The sequence below is a fragment of the Salmo salar genome, chromosome ssa04 (assembly GCF_905237065.1).
Source record: "Salmo salar chromosome ssa04, Ssal_v3.1, whole genome shotgun sequence".
NCBI lineage: Eukaryota > Metazoa > Chordata > Actinopteri > Salmoniformes > Salmonidae > Salmo > Salmo salar.
Window position 1 is genome coordinate 46,361,611 of NC_059445.1, and position 23,504 is coordinate 46,385,114.

The 23,504-nt window shown below is 42.7% G+C and overlaps 1 long non-coding RNA gene across 1 annotated transcript; it reads left to right on the plus strand.

Moving 5' to 3' along the window:
• Positions 1-3,032: 3,032 nt before the first annotated feature.
• LOC106603403 (uncharacterized) lies at positions 3,033-13,574 on the plus strand. The gene is made up of 2 exons (XR_001328411.1): positions 3,033-3,073; positions 13,424-13,574. It is a non-coding gene; the product is annotated as an uncharacterized lncRNA (long non-coding RNA).
• The last annotated feature ends 9,930 nt before the right edge of the window (positions 13,575-23,504 follow it).

Genomic DNA, 23,504 nt, shown 5'->3' on the forward strand with positions numbered 1-23,504 from the left:
ATTTAAGTGTTTGTATTAAGGTGAGATCTGTGAATGTATTGACAGAGTTGGTAAGCTAACAGAAAGCTTTATAGGGGGGGAACAGGGCTTTATATACAAAGGTATGTAACATGCTACAGACTATGGTAATACATCATGGTAAGTTATACAACAGGTGTTCCGTTTGACCATTACTCATGCATGTCTACTCAATGAATCTCCAATTCTTATTCGATTATGCTGTGTGTCGCAGACAGTACTTTCTCTTTCCTTTTCTGAAACTAGAGCGAGCCCACATCCTATTCACACAGCAATTACAGAATGTGTCACTGTAGTTCAGTCAGCCAGTAATCATTTTTGTCCAGTGATTAGCTACCTGTTGAAAGTAGCTTTCCCTTATCCCCTGTGCAGGCTCTGGTTGGGCTCTTCTGTTCTACAGAGAGATAATAATGATGCATGGATCCCCTTGGGTGTGGCAGCAGCTCATGGACCCTCAGAACAACTGTCTTTTGGTGAAGTTATGTTTTGAACAGGAGTAGGGTAAACATTGACATAGAGGGGAGGAGAGGAGAACCAGGCGGCAGAGAAAGGAGAGAGTCTGTAGTCTCTAGTGATGAACGAGGCTCAGGACATTCCTCAAAGTGTACAGAGTCAGAGTGAGGTAAGAACGCCCACACTGACATCTACTGGCTAGACACAAACACACACACAAACACACACACACACCAACACTGTTATCGTTTGACTACAACCATCTCTCACCTACTAAAGGTGAGGCACTCAGATTCTCATGTCCTCTGGTTTTGGCTAAGGGCATGTTTTGTGGTGGGAGAGAGCCTCCCCTGAATCAACAATCCAAACCCCAGAGTCATGATAGAACTCTAAAAGTATGCCCTACAGTTAGGGCTTATTCAGACAGAAGATATTTGAAGCAACAAAATTTCAATTGACATAATACGTACTGTACATTATCTTTTTTATTTACATTAGCAATGGAATGCCACATGCCGAGAGAGGGTTTGGGGTCTTGGCGACGTTACTTTCTAGCTCCGCATGTCAAATTTACCGTAAATATCACAGCCACCTTCACAGCAGCCTCTAGCTGGTAAGCATGCACACTATTCAACTATACAAGCAATTTTTCATCTACTATATTACACTCTTGAATAATGCAACAATACACAAGCATGTTCAGACATTTAAACAGTTTATTTTCTTGTCCATACACTCATTAATTTAGCTGCAAGACAATAACACAGCCAAAGTGGTACAGCTTCTGCTAGATACCTAGCTAGCTAATGTTAGCTAACAAACATTTGCTTCATCAGGTAAATGTATTATTGCAAAAATGAACGTTTACCCCTCTCAGACGAAGATAAAAAAAGTACAGTAATGTTTTCATACAGTGTCATTTATATGATACAGAGCTAGGTAGCAAGCTAATAGCGTATTGAAGTTATTTTAGAACAAACCATGCTTAATTTCATCAATATCATGCAAATCATTACATAAAATTCTGATTGAAAGAGTTGTTAATTCACTGAGTTTCTGCTATCATTCTTGCTTGCTTTTGCATTAAAGTAAATTACGTGTTCTGACATTCCCTTATGGTATAAATCAGCTTTTAGTGCAAATTCAGGTAAAAACTCAATGTAACAATTCTCTAACATAAGGAAGATGCCTATTATTTTCAGCTGTTTAAAAAAAATTTGCTCTGCTATTAAGAATTTTACTGTAGGAGCATTTGGCTCAACGAGACAATTCTGTTTACATCCGACGGCTCGGAGGGGGATGACCCTTGAAGAAGGCAGGCCCACGACCTCCGGAGGTGACATAGGAAACGTGACCAGTTCATAGTTTATATTACAGTAAAAGGTCTAGCCGGGGCAAGGGCGGAAATCCCGGGGGGGACGGGGGACACACGACCCCCCATCCTGGGAAAAATATGATTTGTCCCCCCCAATATATCACTGAAACATAACTATGTAATTTAAATAATATTAATAATACGCAATGAAAGCAATTGTGCTGATTATAGACACTTAATAGCGCGTTTTTAAGTTTCAAAAGATTGCAACCCCCCCACCCTTTGCCTCACAATGGTTTGATCCACTGCCAGTTCCTTAGTTGGCAAGGTAACAGAGGGGTCGTATCCACTGTCTGAAAGGCACTCAATGAACGTAACTGACGTGAGGTTAATCCAGTAAATCGCGCACTCACACTAGCTGAATATGCAGAGCTAGCGCGCAAATATTAACTATTAAGCTAGCTAGTACCTATTCCATTTATGTGGCCTCGTCAAAGATGGAATCTTTGCTATCGTCAATTTATTCCAAGATCAGCAGGCAGATGATGTAAGTTAGTGCTTCAAAGTCCCTGTGATAAGGTTAGCGATAAACTGGAGTCCAAACTGAACAGAACTACACTCTCTTCTACCATTGTCTTAAATATATTTAATGGTCTCGTTGCAAAAGCTAAATTGTCGCAAGGGAACTTTTATTTATTTATTTTATTTCACCTTTATTTAACCCGGGTAGCAAAGATTATAGCAAACACCACTGAAACGGAATTGGTGCTCGCTAGCTTTGCAAATTCAGCTATTGTTGGAAGCCAGCCAATATGAAACAAACTATTAAAATTACAAAAGGTTGCAGCATATGTTGTGTAAATGGTGAACTCATACAGCTGTCAACTCTTGTCATTTTAATCCGTTTCACATTTGCTAGCTACCTTTTAGATCGAAGCCCAAATAGAATGATAAAAGATAAGATGATAGTAGCCCATCTCCTACTGTAAATAACCTATAACCTGTGTGTGTGTGTAGACAGCCAGCCAGCCAGCCAGGTAGAAAAATGGCAGAAAAATAAAAGACGGACACCAGAGTATTTTTCAGTACACCAAAACGCAAAGTAAGAACCCTAGTAGCCTAATATCTCAAAGACTAGTTGATAAAATGTTCATAAGAAAGAAATGAAATTCTAATGGAAATGTTTCACAATGATGTCATTAGGCAGAGCAGGCAACAGATGGCACACAGACAGCAGAGTTGGGGACAGATATGCAGGGACAGACTGGCAGAGACAGGGAGTCTCAGGTAAGTTTGTTGAGTCTTTGTTTGGCAACATTATGAAAGGTTCTCAATTTGTTTGACTTGTAAAATAGGAACATAATTGGAAAATGCCATGGATACCCCCACTCTCAACTTAAACTGGTGACTGAACTAAGATTTGTTAAAGGCAATGGTATTGCTGTTGTGATTAGTTGTGTAGTTTTGGGTACCAGTAGTTAGGAGTATGGCAAACACCTTATTTCTTTGGTTCCTCAATATACATTTACCATATTAAAATGTAGGCTATGTGTTACAGCACTACTTTTGGTGTCCCCCTCAGGAATTGCTCTTGAGAAAATTTCATATAATTGTCCCCTCCAAAGTTTATATCAGATTTTCGCCCCTGAGCCGGGGGTGTTTTCTTGAAATCTCTAAGCAATCTCTCGTAGTGAGAATAGGCCCTTAGTTTTGTTCCATCCAAAGTGAGAACAAACACATCAACAGAGCCAGACAGAGAGCCCTGTCTGGACACACTGAATTAACTCTGTCCCTCCCAAACAAAGCTCTACAAAGCCTCCCACACAGGCCTCCCTGGTTCCCGCTAGCACAGTGATACTTAAAAGAGTTTCAGAGGCTGTTGAGGGAACATTAGTCTTCCCTGACACAAAGGCTTCAGAAAAATGCAAATATGGTACAAATCACATTAGAGCCATTTAATCAGTGGGCTTATTGGGAGAAGCCCTCTCTGTGGTACTAACTTTGGAGCCGTGGCTAATTGTCTGTGCATTGTCTCTGCCTGCCCTGGACAAGAGAGGCTCTGTCAAAGCACCAGCCTGTGGCTGGGAGAGGAACCAGAGATCCATGTTTGTTTCTGAGGTGTTCTCCTGTTTTTCTGTGTGCAGCTCGTATTGTTCATGTGGGTTGTGGCTATTGTCTACTGGTGCGATAACCCACGGAGAAGCATGCATGTGTGAGTCAGCCTGGATCCCTGGGTCCGTCCGGTAGTTCTGTTTCTTTGTAGGTCTCCACCTATACAGACTCTCCCCTGGCCCATTCACTCATAGACCATAATCCCTCGTCTGACAGGACACACAAAAACAGCCAAGCCAAGCTCTTTTCAGGGCCTAAGTACCTTTTATCCCCATACCAACTAATTGAAGTTTTATGTTCTGTTTAAGTGTGCTTTTCAGGTTCAACATCGGTTTTTTTCAACCCAGGAAACAAAGGGAAAGCAGTTGTTGTGGTACATTTCTTACTGTTGTTAGTCTTTAATGAAATACTCTCGAGGTGAAACAGAATATAGATGTATTTTGACTTCTAGATTATTTTTTATAAGAACAGTTAAACATCTGTCTATTCCTTTTGTGGTGATATTATAGTATCGATGAGAAAAGATGTAATGAAAACAAAAATATATTGACGAATACAAAAAAATCTAATTCAACAGAGAGAGTGAAACAAAGGTAATTCATGACACAATCTGCTATTACTTTGTTTTAATATTCCAAAACTGCCTGTCTGTCAGCAGTCTGTAAAATAACTTTCACAAATATTCATTGTCTCTCTCTCTGTGTGTGTGTGTGTGTGTGTGTGTGTGTGTGTGTGTGTGTGTGTGTGTGTGTGTGTGTGTGTGTGTGTGTGTGTGTGTGTGTGTGTGTGTGTGTGCACTTACAGATACAAACTATTTTGTCTCAACATGCAGGCTTGCACATTAAAGTCCATGTCAATCAGCAGGCTTCATTATTCCAAAGCCAACCTCAATGGCTATTGGAGGCCCCTCTCATCCCCAGAATAGTTGCAGCTCTGCGTGTTTTGACACATTACGTTTCAGCACTTCCAATATTTAAACAGTCACGGACCACCCAGGGAATCTAGCTTTGTTGCTTTATCTGAAATTTCATTGAGTGATTTGGACTTACACATTCTTTCTCACCGTTGGCCTTCATATGACACTCTTTCCTTAAGGAAACGGAGGGTGTCATGATCCCTCTATTATCGACATGACAATCTCTATTACTTTGTGGTGTGCCACCATCAGTCCTCCCATGATCAGCATTCCACTCTCATCACACTGGAGGTGAGGACAGATCTCCCTATGATTGATCTGATCCACTCCTCCTTTGACCCAATTCACATTATCTCTGTAGCTAAAAGCAAACTGTGGAAGCAGTTGTTTCAGTCCTGGCCCTCCCCCAAGCTCACAGTGTTGGGAATGTGAATCATCCATGGGTAGTTTATGGTTTATGGGTTTAGAAGAGTAGGAGGGGTATAGAAAGATAAATATTGAGCACATACTGTACCTACAAGTGGGAGGCACATATGTACTCAGCTGAAATTTGACATGTAGTTATCATTTAGAGCAGAGGTGTCAAACTCATTTTACCCCGCAGGCCGCATTAGGTCTTCACCGAGGTCCGAAGGGCTGCGCTTAAAATGTATTATATTTCCTTGTGTCAAAATTTGCAAAACAATTGTCCTCTATCCATCCCTTTTGGAATGTTCAATGCTCCCTGACTGTCTAGCTTTCGTTTCGATGACTCTTAGCAAACTGGACACAGTGAAGAGACAGGTTCATTATAATTTCTACACAGTTTCGATTTAGTTTTTGTCATTTCAATGTTGATTGAGATCGTTTCCCTCCACAAATATTTTTACTAAAAAATGCTATATTTTTTTAACCTAAACCACCCACGGGCCAGGTTGAATGGCTTCGAGGGCCGGATCTGGCCCGCAGGCCGTATGTTTGACACCCCTGGTTTAGATCCTCATATTGGGCTTAGAGGTCACATAGCTCATTTGAGGAGACACCCCAGTGCCTCCAGCAGGAGCAAAGCCAAGCCGAACAGCATCAGGTTCAGTGTTTTTGGGTTGGTGTCAAGTCTGTTTACACGCCGAGGAGTCTCCTTTCACAACCACCTCACACTGTACATACTTGCAAAGTGGCATCATTCACAACTTAGGAGACCACAGACACATCACCCACACCTTTTGTAATCAATATGGATCTATACCTTACACACTTATGTAAGACGTGGGGTGAAAAAAATGCAAGAAACTACACCCAACTGCTCATGATAAAATGACATGAAGTCTATTAAATCATAAATGTCCCAATGCATCAAAGATGGTGCGTGCTATTTATCCAACCCTACACATAGACATCTGTCCCATTAAGAATAGACTCCTAATAGACTCAATAATGCTGAAAAAAGTCCCCAAATGTGACCCCATTCTAAAGCCTGCTACTGAACTGCCAATGTATTACTATTAAATGGTGATGGTAGAGGTACCAGAGACCAGCACATAAACCGTCAGGGAAAAAGTGTACAAATAAGCTTGTTAGACAAGTAATTCTGTCTCAAGCATCCTGGGGTCAAGCAGAAACACACACTGACTTTCCTGCTGGCTAATGCCCCTCAGAACCAAGATTATCTCATTAAGAGATTTGCACAAACAAGTTACAGACCAGAGGAAATGTCACATGCTGATTATATGGCTAATCACTGACAAACCCTTCTAAGAAGCCCCACATGGCTCCAATGTCTGACACTAAGCCATTACCTATCAACAACTTTACTGATTAACAACTTTAGCTCACTGTACTGTCCTGTAAACTAGGGTGATCGAGGATGAACTAAGCCCATCTCCTAATGCCACTTCCATACAAGTAGAGGAATCTTAAAAATGTGCACAAAATATATTTTTGGTAAGACAACTCATAAAAGTAAATTATAATTTATTCAGATCATGACATTTTATCATTGTCATCGCCATCAAGTTGTTTTCAAGCAATTGGTGGCTTATTTGAGTATGAACAACTTATTTGAAAAATGTCAGTCGGGCTTCCACTCACTTCACAGCACGCAAACTGCTTCATTGAAAGTCAGTAATGCTCTATTTTAGTTATTTTGGATCTCAGTGCCACGTTTGATACTATTGATCATAACATCCTTGTTGACCGGCTGGAGAGGTGGGTCGAAATCTCTGGCATTGCCCTCGACTGGTTCAGGTCATATCTACATGGCAGACATCCCTCAGTGAGCATGGATGGTTCTGTTTTGTCCCCAGTGTGGATAACACGCAGCTTTATTTACCAATCAGACCCATTGCTGACATCAAATGTTGGATGTCTAACCATTTTTTCCAGCTGAATGATAAGAAATCAGAGGCTGTTTTATTTGGCCACCACCTTGCTAGAACCCAGATTGGAAAGCCCACAGCCAAAAACCTTGTCTTCTTTGACCCTGACCTAAACCTTGAGCATGTAAAGAAGGTTGTCTAGTCCTGCTTTAATAATCAACGAAATATAGCTAAAGTCTTTTTTTTCAGTCACCGAACTGGATAAAGTTATACATGCTTTTATTTCCTTACGCCTAGATTACTGTAACTCTTTGTATACTGTACATGTCTCAGTCAGAAATCACTCCGTCTACAGTTAGTTCGAAAAGCTGCAGATCGGCTTTTAACCGGCCACAGAAAATGTAACCATATCACACCTATTTTAGCTTCTCTACACTGGCTACCAGTCACTTTTAGACTAGATTTAAAATGGTATTAATCACATTTAAAGCTAGGCTTGGTTTAGCCCCATCCTATATCTTTGATCTTTTATCTCCCTAAGAGCCAGGACGCAGCCTGAGATCCTCTGACAGGGCACTTTTGACCATTCCAAGTCTAGGTTGAAAATGAAAACGAGACAGAGAATTTGCCATTAGGGACCATAGAGTATGGAATGGTCTGCCAGAGGAGATTAGGCTTGCAGATTCAGTGACGCTTTTTAATCCCTGCTGAAGACACTTTTATAAAGATGTTTTCAATGCATGATTTTCAAAAGCTATCTTTTATAGTTCTCCTTCATCTCTTTGTAGTACTTTATTACTTTATGTGAAGCACTTCGTTACTTGTATTGAAAAGCGCTTTACAAGATATTATTATTATCATAGGCATCATTATCATCACCCTCCTCCTGATCGTCATTGTTGTTGTTGTTGTCTTGGTCAACAACACCAAGGAGTACAAATGATCAATGTCACCATATAGCACACATGTAAGGGTCATATCAGAGAGTTTATGTGTAATGGGGTAATAGTTTAGGTATAGTTTTGGTCAAAAGGGTTAAGTGGGAGGCCTTTGACTGTAAGGGGTCAATTTGAAGACTAATATTTACTTATACTCCAGGTGCAAATGGATAATCCATATTTCTTTCACATCATTCTGTTGTATCGTTCTTCATTGGCACAGAGTTGGGTTTTTACAGTCCAGCAGGAGAGAATAGATATGCTTATGAGCTTAAGGGTCTGCTTGTCGAACATCTCATTCTAAAAATATTGGGCATTCCTATGGAGTTGGTCCACCTTTGCTGCTATAACAGCCTCCACTCTTCTGGGAAGGCTTTCCTCAAGATGTTGGAACATTGCTGCGGGGACTGGCTTCCATTCAGCCACAAGAGCATTAGGGAGGTTGTGACTGGTGTTGGGCGATTAGGCCTGGTTCGAAGTCGGCGTTCCAATTCATTCCAAAGGTGTTCGATGGGGTTGAAGTCAGGACTCTGTGCAGGCCAGTCAAGCTCTTCCACACCAATCTCAACAAACCATTTCTGTATGGACCTCGCATTGTGAAACAGGAAAAGGCCTTCTCCAAAGTGTTGCCACAACGTTAGAAGCACAGAATTGTCTGGAATGTATGCTGTAGCGTTAAGATTTCCCTTCACTGGAACTAAGGGGCCTAGCCCAAACTATGAAAACAGCCCAAGACCATTTTTCCTCCTCCACCAAACTTTACAGTTGGCACTATGCATTCAGGTATGTAGCGTTTTCCTGGCATCTGCCAAACATAGATTCGTCCGTCAGACTGCCCAGATGGTGAAGCGTAATTCATCACACCAGACAATGTGTTTCCACTGCTCATGAGTCCAGTAGCAGCGAGCTTTACACCAATCCAGCCGACGCTTGGCATTGCGCATGGTGATCTTAGGCTTGTGTGCGGCTGCTCGGCCATGGAAACCATTTCATGAAGCTCCTGACGAACAGTTATTTTGCTGAAGTTACTTCCAGAGGCAGTTTGGAACTTGGTAGTGAGTGTTGCAACTGAGGACAGATGATTTTTATGCACATCAGCACTCGGTGGTCCCGTTCTGTGAGGTTGTGTGGCCTACCACTTTTCAGGTGAGCCGTTGTTGCTCATAGATGTTTCCACTTCACAATAATAGCACTTACAGTTAACCAGGGCAGCTCTAGTAAGGTAGAAATTTGACAAACAGACTTGTCTATGGAGATTGCATGGCTGTGTGCTTGATTTTATATACCTGTCAGCAACAGGTGTGGCCGAAATAGACAAATCCACTAATTTGAAGTGGTGTCCACATACCTTTGGCCATGTAGTGTATTATCCCCTAAACTGATCTCATCTTGTGACAGAGATATTTCTGAAAAACGCAACCAAAATGTGGACAAGATTGTTACAACCTGGCTCAAGATTGTAACAAACAATGGGAAACCACACACTGAGTAAAGGAATAACAAAATGAGTTTATTCCATAAATAAAGTAAACACTCACAACACTAATCAAATGAGGCATGAAGGTCAGTAAATTAAGTGTCAACTGCCAAAGCCGCAACAAAACAACCAAAGGTATGCATGGAGAGAGGAATCTCTTGCTGAATGGGGAAACAGTGGCATTATGCCACAGCTGAACTTTCACAGGTGTGCCCCGTCAGCACTGACGACCCTCCCAGCTCCGCCCACCTCTCTTACTCCGCACACCAATCTCCTGCAGGATGTAAGCACAGCAAAACCCAGTAGACAGAGCAGAGAAGGGCCGTCACACCCCCACCCATAAAAACGGGGACCTCCCATGTCCAAACAAAACCAAAATGTTTTAATAAACACAAGAAATAAACAATACAAATGTACTTGCACTCCCTGGACATCCAACCACCCAGGTCCACCACTTAACTCAACCCACACCTCCACCTTCAGCAACCATGGAGCCTGGATGCAAATTAAGAAAAAGAGAGGAAGAGAGAGACTAAGAGAGGAGACCAAATTGTCAGAGAACAGCCAACACAGTATTAAACAGGACACCATCATCTGGGCTAAGTAACCCCCCCACAACACGCTGCCACCGTGAGTTAAACAGAAGGACCCAATAACAATTCAGGCCCTGAACTCATTAAAATAACAGGTTTAGTGTCCCCTGCAGGTACAGGCAAGTCTGAGGCAATAGAGGATGGGATGGAAGGACATGCATAGTAAGACTTCAACAAGTTCACATGACAGAGCTGTGTAGCCTTTTTCCTTTGAGGAGTTGCAACCACATAGTTCAACTCTGAAATCTGACGTACCACTGTATATGGCCCACTACATTTAGCCTGAAAATGAGAACCAACAATAGGTAACAGAGCGAGGACTTGGTCACCAGGACTGAACTGGCAGCGCTCAGCTCGCTGGTCAAAAGTTTGCTTCACCTTACACTGAGAAGGTGTTAACGTTTCCTTAGCCATCTCCCCAGCTGCATACAGGTGTCGTCTGAAGTCATTTGCATAAGATGACAGATTCTTAGGGGGCTCTGTAGTACTCCAGACATCTCGTAAAACGGCTAGTGGACCACGCACGGTGTGCCCAAAAACTAGGTCATTAGGGCTAAATCCTGTGCTTTCCTGTCAAACCTCTCTAGCTGCAAGCGTCAACCAAGGCAACCCCTCCTCCCAATCTCGGTCCAACTCAGTGCAGTAAGCACACAACAACGACTTCAAGGTCTGATGGAACCTCTCCAGGGCTCCCTGACTCTGTGCATGATATGCGGTCACAAGATTGTGTCTGATGCGAAGTTTGGCGTAACACCTGCGCAAACATGTGAGAAGTGAAGTTGGAACCTTGATCACTTTGAATCATTTTGGGTGTTCCGAAAACAGAAATAAACTGAGTCAATGCCCTAACAACGGACATGGTTGTTATGGTACGGAGAGGATAAGCAGTGTGATAACGGATCACTGGGAACATCACCGTCAACAGGTAAATACTACCAGCTTTGGAACAAAGCAATGGGCCAACACAATCACTAATTAGATGCTCAAAGGGTTGGCTTACTACTGGTATTGGGTACAAAGATGCTGGCTTTAAAGTCTGGTTAGGCTTCCCAGTCAACTGGCAAGTATGGCAAAGTTTGATAAATGCTGAGACATCTCTTTTCAGCCGAGGCAAAAAGAAACAACGCACAATATGGTCATAGGTCTTCCGAACACCCAAATGACCAGCAACATCCCTATGAGAGGACTGTAAAACCAAATCACAGAAAGTATATGGTACTACAATTTGAATGACAGGGTCACCCAAAAAATGCTCCCTATGAGGCAGCCATTTCCTCACCAACAATTGATCCTGTAAGTAGTATCCCTGTACTACACTTGGAACATCATCAGCTGGGAGGACCTGCTCAAACAATCCTTTCAAAGTAGGGTCAGCCTGCTGTTCTGCTACCTGGTCACTATGGGAAACCGACAAAGGAAGGTCAGGCACACAAGTTACAGAATAATCCGCCACCTCGCTGGTCCCTACACCAGACTCAGACACGGACTCAGCGCGGCTCATTGCACGAGTCACAGCACAAGCAGTAAACACTTTGGGGAAACTCTGAGCACTTTCATCCGGTACCTCTCTGAGATGGGCTGAAGGCATGGAAATCACGGGAGGTGGTGATACATCTTGCCAGACCCGCCCACCGGCAAAGACATTTCCTAGAATCACTGTCACTCCTTCGACAGGCAATGAGGGACGCACTCCTATGATGACCTCACCTTGTACCAGATCTGTGGAGAGCACAAGTTTGTGTAAAGGGACAAACACAATATGCAAACCTATTCCTCGGATCAAGACACTGTGTCCTGTATCAGTCTCTGAAGAAAAAGGGAGCACTGACTGCAGAATGAAAGACTCTGAAGCGCCAGTGTCTCAGAACTTTAACTGGGACAGTCTCTTGGTTACCTATCGGGGATACGTAACCCTCCATAATGAATGGTGAATAGATGGATGAACTGTCAACCATACCCAATGGTTCTTTTAACTGGTCCTTCATGTCTTTCCATCAAACTTACTTTTTGTAGATAAAAGGCCAGTGGCGTGTATTCATGGATGCCAAGGATGCCAAGGGAATTCATGGATTACAAATTATTAATTTGTCTCACTGTGTTTCATAATTTTCCTTTATTTCGCAAGAGCAGAATGTATCTTCCTGAAAAAAGCATCTGAGTGAGCGAAACAGCACCCTTCTGTCTCTGTATCCCATCTATCTGTTGCTGTCTGGTCCAAAAGAGTATGACATTGTTGCCGCTCGTAGCATTGAATGCAAGGGAAGCCTGCGTTCATTTGGCCTCCTTTGATAAAAATGTGGCCTCCCTTGATATAAAATAACAGCTAATCAGTGTTGAGCTGAACTGAGTGAGCCCAACTGTGAATGGTCCCGCACACCAAAGCCACTTTGGATTTGGCTGCACTCCTATCACATAGTAGTTTTACTTGTAGTTTTACTTGTTTCTCAGTGGTGGCCAATGATTATAATGGCGATTCTGATCCAACCATAAATTCATACATTGTGTCCTGATCGGATGGAAGTTCAATAGCTAGATGTAGGAGCCTAATGCTAACTAGCTAACGTTACCCATGAAAGGAAGTTAGGCTAGTGAGCAAGCATTTTAGCAAGGTAGGCCAACAAAAAATAAAAGCCTGTACTGTATGATAGAGGCATAGACCATTTCTTCAACATGAAAGACAGGAGGATGGCATTGCCATTTCTCTACAGGCAGGGTGAGTTCACATGTTTTTTCTACTTACACGCACACACAGAACAGACACATCACATTTATCTTACGTTGATTGGACTAATTGTTTTTGGTATCTTTTAGTTGTCACTGTGTTAGACTAAGCATACGTGACTTGATGAGGTTGAAATGTTGAAGTTGAAATGGTGCTGGAATAGTGGAGACAGCTCCTGTTTTCTTTGCGACTTGCAGTAACTCTCTGTGGTTCTAAATCAATAGAACGTTACTTAGGTTTTCTTGTGAATTTTATGTAAAGTTTTCAGAACAATTTGAGCACATTATTTCAATAGAATCCTGAGGAAACCTGTAGGAAACGTAATGCTGAAGTACTGAAATTCCCACAGAAGAACGTTGTTTCTTAGCGGTCTTGTAACAATTTAACAAAAATCAAAATGTCAAACCAGTTGGAGAATGTTACATGTAACCATGTTTGAAACATTTTGGAAACGTTCTGTCTGTACGTCTCTGTCACAGGTGTGACTAGTTGCCTCTTTAACGCAAGAAGAGCTCCCATTGGCTAGTTGATGTAGCATGTGATTTCTGATGTGTGTATTTAAACCCCGTTCTTGTTGTGTTCTAGGTGGCTGCCCACAGGAAGTGATGCAGTCCAGTGGCGTGGTGGGACCTTTGTGCAACTGGAGCATATGTTTGAGAGAAAATTGACACCTAGTGAAGGGAAACTGAGGCTTTCTGAATGCTTTGGTGCTTTCAATAAATTGTGCTGAAAAATGGTTCCTTACTCTGTGCTTTCTGTCACAATGCATATTAGTGACATCTGCTGGTCAGCAATAAATAGCAGTGTGACTAACAGATTTATTTTCCTCTGTAGTGTAAGTTGTTAGCTTTAGTAGCCTCTAATCAGTTGGCATACCAACCAGGTTTGCATTTTGTCATGCTTCCCTTTTTTACCTTCAAGTTTACTTAACTGAATCTTATTATCAACTCTGAGTTTGACTCAAGATAACGGGTGTGGTGAGATCTCATGACAGATCTAGAGATTATAAGCACCTGTCATAATGGAAACTATGACATTTCTGAATTGCAAACCTAGGCGGAAGATTCGGATCCCATGGAGATGGTTAGAGGATGCATTGTGTAGCCCTGGATGGAGTTGTGATCCTTTCTTAACCCATAGGAAGTCCCACCCAGTTGTTTACTTCAAAGTGGTGACAGTTGACAATGGTGCAGCCCATGCTAAAACTGGCTTTTGTGCATTAACTTAGGCTAATTTTAACTCAACATTTCCGATATGATGTGGAATTATTGCTAAGTGCACTCCGTAAGCCATGCCCCAGTGGGCAGAGCTAGTTATTATAGTGCTCGTGTGCTGGGACACCATTACGGAGACAGGCCTCTCATTTTACAATGGTTCCTCTGACTCTGAGTAGTGATAATAATATACACTGAGTATACCAAACATCAGGAACACTTTTGTAATAATGAGTTGCATGGTGTTTTTTTTGTGGTTCAGGCCAGGACTCTTAGTTCTAGTGAAGGGAAATCTTAACTTTACAGCATACAATGACATTCTAGATTCTGTGCTTCCTTTGTGTCAACAGTTTGGGGAAGGCCACTTCCTGTTTCAGCATGACAATGCCCCCATACACAAAGCGAGGTCCATACAGAAGTGGCTTGTCGAGATCGGTGTGGAGGAACTTTACTGACCTGTACAGATCTCTGACCCCAACCCCATCGAACACCTTTGGGATGAATTGCCCAACATCAGTCCCTCACTAGCTTTAAGCACCAGCTGTCAGAGCAGCTCACAGATCACTGCACATGGCCCATCTGTAAACAGCCCATCTAAGCTACCTCATCCCCATACTTTATTTATCTTGCTCCTTCGCACCCCAGTATCTCTACTTGCACATTCATCTTCTGCACATCTACCATTCGGTGTTTAATTGCTATATTGTAATTACTTCGCCACCATGGCCTATTTATTGCCTTAACTCCCTTATCTTACCTCATTTGCACTCACTGTATATAGACTTGTTTCCTTTTTTCTACTGTATTATTGACTGTATGTTTATTCCATTTGTAACTCTGTTGTATGCGTCAAATTGCTATGCTTTATCTTGGCCAGGTCGCAGTTGCAAATGAGAACTTGTTCTCAACTAGCCTACCTGGTGAAATAAAAAAATGTAATAAATCAGTGCCCGACCTCACCAATGCTCTTGTGGCTGAATGGAAGCAGGTCCCTGCAGCAATGTTCCATCTAATGGAAGTGTAACGGTTGTCGTAATGGATGGACCAAGGCACAGTGGGTATGTGAATGCTCATATTTATTAATCCAAAACAAACACAAAAAACAGACGACAAAACAGCCTTGTATGCTCACACAGCAGTACAAAGAACAATCTCCCACAAACCCCAAAACAAACATACTCCTAATTATAGGACCTTCAATCAGAGGCAACGATAGACAGCTGCCTCCAACTGAAGGCCCCAACACCAATTCGCAACACATAGAAATACAAACGACTAGACAGAACATAGAAATAAACTAACATAGAACAATAACCAAAAACCCCAGAATACATAAATCTAACACCCCTCTACATACACAACCACCCCGAACCATATAAAACAAATACCCCCTGCCACGTCCTGACCAAACTCAAATACCAAATAACCCCTTTACTGGTCAGGATGTGACAGGAAGGCCTTCCCAGAACGGTGGAGGCTGTTATAGCATCAAAGGGTGGACCAGCTCCATATTAATGATTTTAGAATAAGATGTTTGACATTCAGGTGTCCACATACTTTTGCTCATGTGCTGCTACTCAAAGATGAGTTCTCAATAGGGGGGGGGGGTTTGTTTAACACTTCTAGATTTATAACTGGATGGAAAACAGTTGTCTTTACTTATTGAATGGTGACGATTTTCAATGTGTCAGTTCTATGCCATGAAAATTACACTAGACAGTTATTGTGAATACATTGTTTTGTACTGTCTGATTTAGCCATTTTGTAAATGTAAAGGCTAACTTAAAATGGAAGTGTGACAAAGTATAGGTCAATGCCCTACCCAGTCTGTTGGTGAGAACTAAGGGGAATGTAATAGACTAGGTGCTGGTTTGCCCAAATGATAGACTGTGGAATCAGAGTTGACTAGAAGTATTTTAGTGATTTCATTTCTGTGTAGTACAGAACACAGCTTAGATGTGACAGGTTAGACACTTGATATTCATTTATTTTATTGACCATTTCTATTTAACATTGTGTTGACCACAGGGTGTATGTGTCCACTGTCAGTCTTTCTCACTCACTGCCTCATCACCTGGGAACTAACACATCAGCACCTAAGGAATTCCAGTCCCCTTGGTAACTCCAACAAAGGTTAAATACTAGGCCTACATAGCAACCAAACATGCAACTAATTATTGCATGACTGTTCAGAACAAAGATCTACTGGGCTGATTTAAGAACTGGTGTTAAATTACTTACAATATAAATTGCTTCCTCATCACAGGTACACTAACAGAATAATATTTTTTTTCAAACAGTCATTAATTGATAAAAAGTAAACTTTAATGTGTCATGTTCTGCCAGTGCAACAGCCTGACCTTGCCACTTTTGTTTGCGCAATAGTGTTGTGGACACTGGATAGTCAGACTGGCCAGTGGTGCACACAGATGTTTGACCTGGCTGTGATATCTGTTACTTTTCTCAGCCAATTAAGATGGCATTCAAAGTCCTGTGTTTGTGTCAATCATGGCAGCCAGTATTAAAAATAAAGAGATGTAAAATATAATCAGCCTCTGTGGATCCTTTCCCCTTAATGCAACTTTCATGTTTGTGAGGCAATGTCTTCAAAAACACTAGTACAATTGTGTTCTGGTCACCAGGTAGTACAACTAATTCAGGGGTTTGGTAGACGGCACTAAACTCACGCAGAAAAAACAATGTTCCATATTCAGCCAGGCCAATGTTGCTCACTACATAATCCAATGAGCAGACACAAAGTGAACACCACCCCGCTCAGGCAGAAAGTGTTCAACTAAGTGGGACTTGTTGTGTACCTGGCTGCTACTCAAAGATCTCTTAGGTCATGGATCAAATTCACTGCAATAGGCCTCATTTTACAATGGGTTCATCTTCATAATATTTATCCCAGTGCACCAGCAGCAACATGACTAACTCGGCCCACTGGGGCGTGGCTTACAGAGCGCACTTTACAATAACAATCCTCTTGATACAATGGTCATGAGTTCACCACACTGGTACCAAGAAAGTGGCACACCTTTCAGCCAAGTACATTTCTATGGCAACAAATCCTTCAGAACTAACCTGCCCCGGAGCAGGTTAACTCCATTTATCCTGAGTGAAGTGTTACATTTGAGGACCACTGAAACCCTCACAGATTGCCATCCCCTTAATTTGAGGAAGATGACTGATTTTTAAATTGTTTATTAATTATTGATTTTCTTTGACCAAATTGGATCCTGTTATTGGATCCTGTTATTGTTTAAAGCCTTCATAAGCCCTACATTGTGTTACAAACCATCTGTAACCATAATTCCTGCTTTAGAAATTGTTCATGAATGTGGCATAACTGACAATCTCAAGTGACATAACCCACTATGTTGAATATGATAAACATGTGCTTTATAAAGGGTGACGTGTTGTGCTGAAGGACGGCACACGCTCTAAAGTGAAGTCATGTTAGTCCCATTACACCTAATCTCCTTCCCAGACACTTCTGCTCAGATGGTCTGGTGGACCAACACATCAATCTTCATCTCCAGTAGTTAGGGTTGGTTTCAAATACAATTTTAAGGAGAGATTGTGGAAATGGGCAGGATTTAGCCATAATTATGACTTTGTGGCTATATTGACAAGGGAATATTTTTGCTAACAAATGATCAGAACTTTAGAATTCTATAGGAATGCCCTTTACTATGGTCACTCGCATTAAGGCCAACTTTGAATGCTTGATTATCCCAGGCTTATGTGTGCCACAGCTTGGACTGTTAGACCAAGAAACATTTACCTTAATGAAAGCCCCTAACAAGGGCATTTAAAGTAGCTTTCTTATGGAACCAAGTTGCATGTTCCTAGTACACGCACACAATATTACAAGCCAAATGGTGCGGTGCTGGGCCCAGTCTGGTTTTTGACACATTGAGCTGCTGAAAGATCACCCACAACATTTTGGCACCATTGTAACAGGTAGTAAGCAAGCCCTGGTCTCCAGCATGGGAACATAAGTTGAATTCCTGGTGCAGTAGTTTCAGGTTGAACTACTCAAAATCATCTTGGCTCTGACACAAACGCACATTTTACAGTTCCATCAACCCATTTAAATAGCTCTCACACCCTACAGTAATCCGAACGTTAATAATCTATTTATTTACACTTCATGTAGTGTCCTCCAGTACTTTGTTTTGGAGTGAGACCCTTTAGGTCATTCATAACACATCCATAAAGACTATCGCATGACGCTGTTCTTTAAAGTCAGGGGCCTTAGGAATGACAAAACACAACAGATAAATGGCTAGTACCATGACACTGTACTTACTATAAAGTCACACCTTTGGTCATTCATAACACATACAGTTGAAGTCGGAAGTTTACATACACTTAGGTTGAAGTCATTAACTCATTTTTCAAACGAACCTCAAGTTTCTTGTTAACAAACTATAGTTTTGGCAAGTCGGGTAGGACATCTACTTTGTGCAGGACACAAGTCATTTTTCAAACAGTTAACAGATTATTTCACTTATCATTCACTGTATCACAATTCCAGTTGGTCAGAAGTTTACATACACTAAGTTGACTGTGCCTTGAAACAGCTTGGAAAATTCCAGAAAAGGATGTCATGGCTTTAGAAGCTTCTGATAGGCTAATTGACATAATTTGAGTCAATTGGAAGAGTACCTGTGGATGTATTTCAAGGCCTACCTTCAAACTCAGTGCCTCTTTGCTTGACATCATGGGAAAATGAAAAGAAATCAGCCAAGAATTGTAGACCTCCAAGTCTGGTTCATCCTTGGGAGCAATTTCCCAACGCATGAAGTTACCACATTCATCTGTACAAACAATAGTAGGCAACTATAAACACCATGGGACTACGCAGCTGTCATACCGCTCAGGAAGGAGACGCGTTCTGTCTCCTAGAGATGAACGTACTTTGGTACAAAAAGTGCAAATCAATCCCAGAACAACAGCAAAGGACCTTGTGAAGATGCTGGAGGAAACGGGTACAAAATTATCTATATCCACAGTAAAACGAGTCCTATATCGACATAACCTGAAAGGCTGCTCAGCAAGGAAGAAGCCACTGCTACAATTTGCAACTGCACATGCAGACGAAGATCGTACTTTTTGGAGAAATGTCCTCTGGTCTAATGAAACAAAAATAGAACTGTTTGGCCATAATGACTATCGTTATGTTTGGAGGAAAAAGGGGGAAGCTTGCAAGCTGAAGAACACCATCCCAACCGTGAAGCACGGGGGTGGCAGCATCATGTTGTGGGGGTGCTTTGCTGCAGGAGGGACTGGTGCACTTCTCAAAATAGATGGCATCATGAGGCAGGACAATTATGTGGATATATTGAAGCAACCCCTCAAGACATCAGTCAGGAAGTTAAAGCTTGGTCGCAAATGGGTCTTCCAAATGGACAATGACCCCAAGCATACTTCCAAAGTTGTAGCAAAATGGCTTAAGGACAAAGTCAAGGTATTGGAGTGGCCATCACAAAGCCCTGACCCCAATCCTATAGAACATTTGTGGGCAGAACTGAAAAAGCGTAGGCGAGCAAGGAGGCCTACAAACCTGACTCAGTTACAGCAGCTCTGTCAGGAGGAATGGGCCAAAATTCACCCAACTTATTGTGGGAAGCTTGTGGAAGGCTACCAAAATGTTTGACCCAAGTTAAACAATTTAAAGGCAATGCTGACAAATAGTAATTGAGTGTATGTAAACTTCTGACCCACTGGGAATGTGATGAAAGAAATAAACGCTGAAATAAATCACTCTCCTATTATTCTGACATTTCACATTCTTACAATAAAGTGGTGATCCTAACTGACCTAAGACAGGGAATTTTTACTAGGATTAAATGTCAGAAATTGTGAAAAACTACGTTTAAATGTATTTGACTAAGGTGTATGTAAACTTCCAACTTCAACTGTACATAAAGGCTTAATGATGTAAATACTTAGGGAATTATCACTAACACCTAAAACAATTAAACGTTAAAGATGTTTAAACCCTACATTTCCTTTTTAATTTTGTACATTTTTAAAACTATACAAATACATGAAGTTTCAAAGTCCAGCGATGCAATTAATTACATCGAACTTTACACAGGGCTGTGAATAGCGTTACGTGTCCCTGAGCTGGCGAACAAATGTTTCTTGCCACTCTGCCTGCTGGATGTACTGCATGTTGGCGCCGACCTTAAAAGTAACAACAACAAAGGAAGTTAATAGGTCTGTTAGGAAATGCCTTTGTCATAACATCTGGATAAGGGTGTTTCACCTGTCTTGTGCTTGTCTCCACCCCCCACCAGGTGTCTCCTATTTTCCCCATTATCCCCTGTGTATTTAAACCTGCCTCTGTTTCTCTAGTTCTTGTTTTCTAGTCTTCCCGGTTCCGACCTTTCTGCCTGCCTGCCGTCCTGTCCCTTTTTGAAGCTGCCTTTGACTACGAACTTCTGCCTAGCCTCAAACTTCCCTTTTGCCTGCCCCTTTGACATAATAAATATTCTGAGAACCGAACCATCCACCTCCTGTGTCTGCATCTGGGTCATATCCTGAGTCGTGATAGTAAGAACTGGCCATGACTGACCCAGCAGACTCGGACCATCTCCACAACGCTGTCTGCCTGCAAGGAGCCACCATTGGAAGACACGAGGAGCTTCTTCAGAACCTTATGAAAGGACTCCATACATTGGCAGAATGCCATGACCAGGGTTTCAACTCCTTACTGGAGCAATTCGGGCAACAAGCCACAATGGAAACCTCCCAGACGCCCAATAACCCCGCTACCAGCAGTGTTTTTCCCCAGCCTACCCCGGCTTCCTGAGAAACCCCGCTTACCACCTCTAGAGCTCTATGTTGGGGAACCTGCCGGGAATTTCTCTCCTAGTGCTCCCTCATCTTTGAGCTGCAGCCCTCTTTGTTTCCTTCAGATCGTTCGAAGATGGCGTATCTCATAACACTGATGTCTGGAAATGCGCTCGCCTGAGCTACGGTGGTGTGGGAGCAACAATCCACCGTTTGTCTTCGTCTATAGGATTTCGTAGTGGAGGTGAGGAAGGTGTTTGATTCTCCGGTGTCCGGAGAGCTACTTCAACTACATCAAGACTTCCGTAGTGTGACAGACTACGCTGTACGCTTTTGCATGTTGGCTACAGAGTGCATGGAACCCAGAGTCCCTAGTCGACACCTTCCTTCATGGATTATCGGAGGAAATTAAAGACTAACTCGGTAGTTACCCATGGACCTCAACTCCCTCATAGCCTTGACCATAAGGATCATTGAGCGCCTACGGGAACGCAGGCGAGAGGTCTGTTCTCAGCCACACTCGCTGGTCCATGGTTTCTCCCTCACCTCCGAAGAACCCCAGAAGTCCCTGATGCTTGCATTCTAGAGAATCTGAAGTCACCCGAGTTCCCATAGGGAATCATCGGGGAATGGCGACTTGTCTCCTCCAGAGCCCATGCATCTGGGCAGGGCTAGAGTGTTTCCTAATGAATGTTTACGCAGGCTGAGCTCCAACAGTTGCCTGTATTGTGGTACTACAGGACATTTTATATCCACCTGTCCAGTAAAAGACCAGGCTCATCAGTAGGTATGAGTACGATGGTGGGCCATTCTGGGAGTCTCAACTCCTATTATTCGTACTCTCCATGCTATCCTGCTGTGGGGTGACTGGTCTAAAACTCTCCAGGTGCTCATTGACTCTGGGGCTGACGAGAGCTTCATGGATGCTACCCTGGTATCTGAGCTGGGTATCTCCACACCACCCCTCTCTATTCCCATGGACGTCAGAGTATTGGACAGACGCTTCATTGGCAGGGTCAGTCACAGTACGGTTCCCATTAACCTGCAAGTGTCAGGCAATCACAGTGAGTCCATACAGTTTCTACTAATTTAATCTCCTCATGTTCCTGTGGTTTTGGGATTTTCATGGCTCCAGAGGCACAACCACCTGATCGACTGGGCTACTGTTTCTATCCTGGGTTGAGGCCTGTTCTGCCATGAACATTACCTTAAGATGGCGTAGCCTGCCCTTGGACGTCCTCCTGGTGGCTTGGGAAAGCCTCGAATCTCTCCATTCCCGCGGAGTACCAGCACCTCTGGGAGATTTTCAACAAGGCTTGCGCCACATCCCTTCCACCACATCGTCCCTACAACTGCGCCAATGATCTGCTCCCGGGCATCACATCGCCTCGGGGGTGGCTTTATTCCCTGTCTGGCCCAGACACCAAGGCCATGGAGGAGTACATTGAGGACTCTCTGGCTGCAGGGAGCATTTGTCCTTCTGCCTCCCCTGCCAGCTCAGGGTAGTTCTTTGGGGGGGGGGACAAAACCCTGCGCCCGTGTATAGACTACCGGGGTCTCAATGACATCACGGTAAAAAATCATTACCCACTACCGCTCTTCTCCTCGGCATTTGAGCCTCTCCAGGTGGCGATCATCTTTTCGAAGTTGGACCTTCGGAACGCCTACAACCTAGTTTGGATACGGGAAGGAGATGAGTGGAAGACGGCCTTCAACATGGCTAGTGGACACTTCAAGTACCTGGTTGTCGTTCGGACTGGCCAACGTTCCCGCAGTGTTCCAGGCTCTGGTCAACAATGTGCTCCGTGACATGTCAAACCTGTTTGTTTGTCTACCTCGATGACATCCTTGTCTTTTCCCGTTCAGCTCATGTCCTCCACATCAGGTCTTACAGCGTGTTTCCCGATTCTCTAGTTCTTGTTTTCTAGTCTTCCTGGTTCCGACCTCTGCCTGCCTGCTATTCTGTCATTTTTGACTCTGCCTTGGACTACGAACCTCGACCTGCCCTTTTGCCTGCCCCTTTGTTATAATACATATTCTGTGAACTGAACCATCCGCCTCCTGTGTCTGCTTCTGGGTCATATCCTAAGTCTTGATAAAGGGCATTTCTGTGCTGCACCAGAAATACTCTAAATGGGGAGATGGAAACGTCATTCGATTCAAATTCTTATATTCCTCTTTCATTTACACCCACGTCTCAGTCATGAGATTTGTATCTAAGGGAATTTTAATTTAGCCAAGCCTGCTAGCTAGCTAAAGACACACAGGTGTTTGTAATCATGGCCAAGTATGGCCTAATATCATTGGTTAACTCAAATATACTGATGTGGTTTAAACATTATTGTGAACACACAATCAAATTTTATTTTTCTATTAGAAAAGTGTGGAGAAACCAGAAATTGAAATCCGAAACCTAGAAAAACCAAACTGAGAATTACATTTTAGAAATAGAACCAAATTAGGCAAATGTAAACTGATTTTAAAGGCCCTCCAACGTATTTTACTGTGCATAACTGCACTTTAGTGTCATCCTGCAGAACAGCTTTCGGGGGAAGTTGAGATCCGGTCCAATATTGGCTATGCACCCAATAGGGAACGATTGGGCCATCCTAGAAATGTTTTAGAGTAATATAATATATACAATT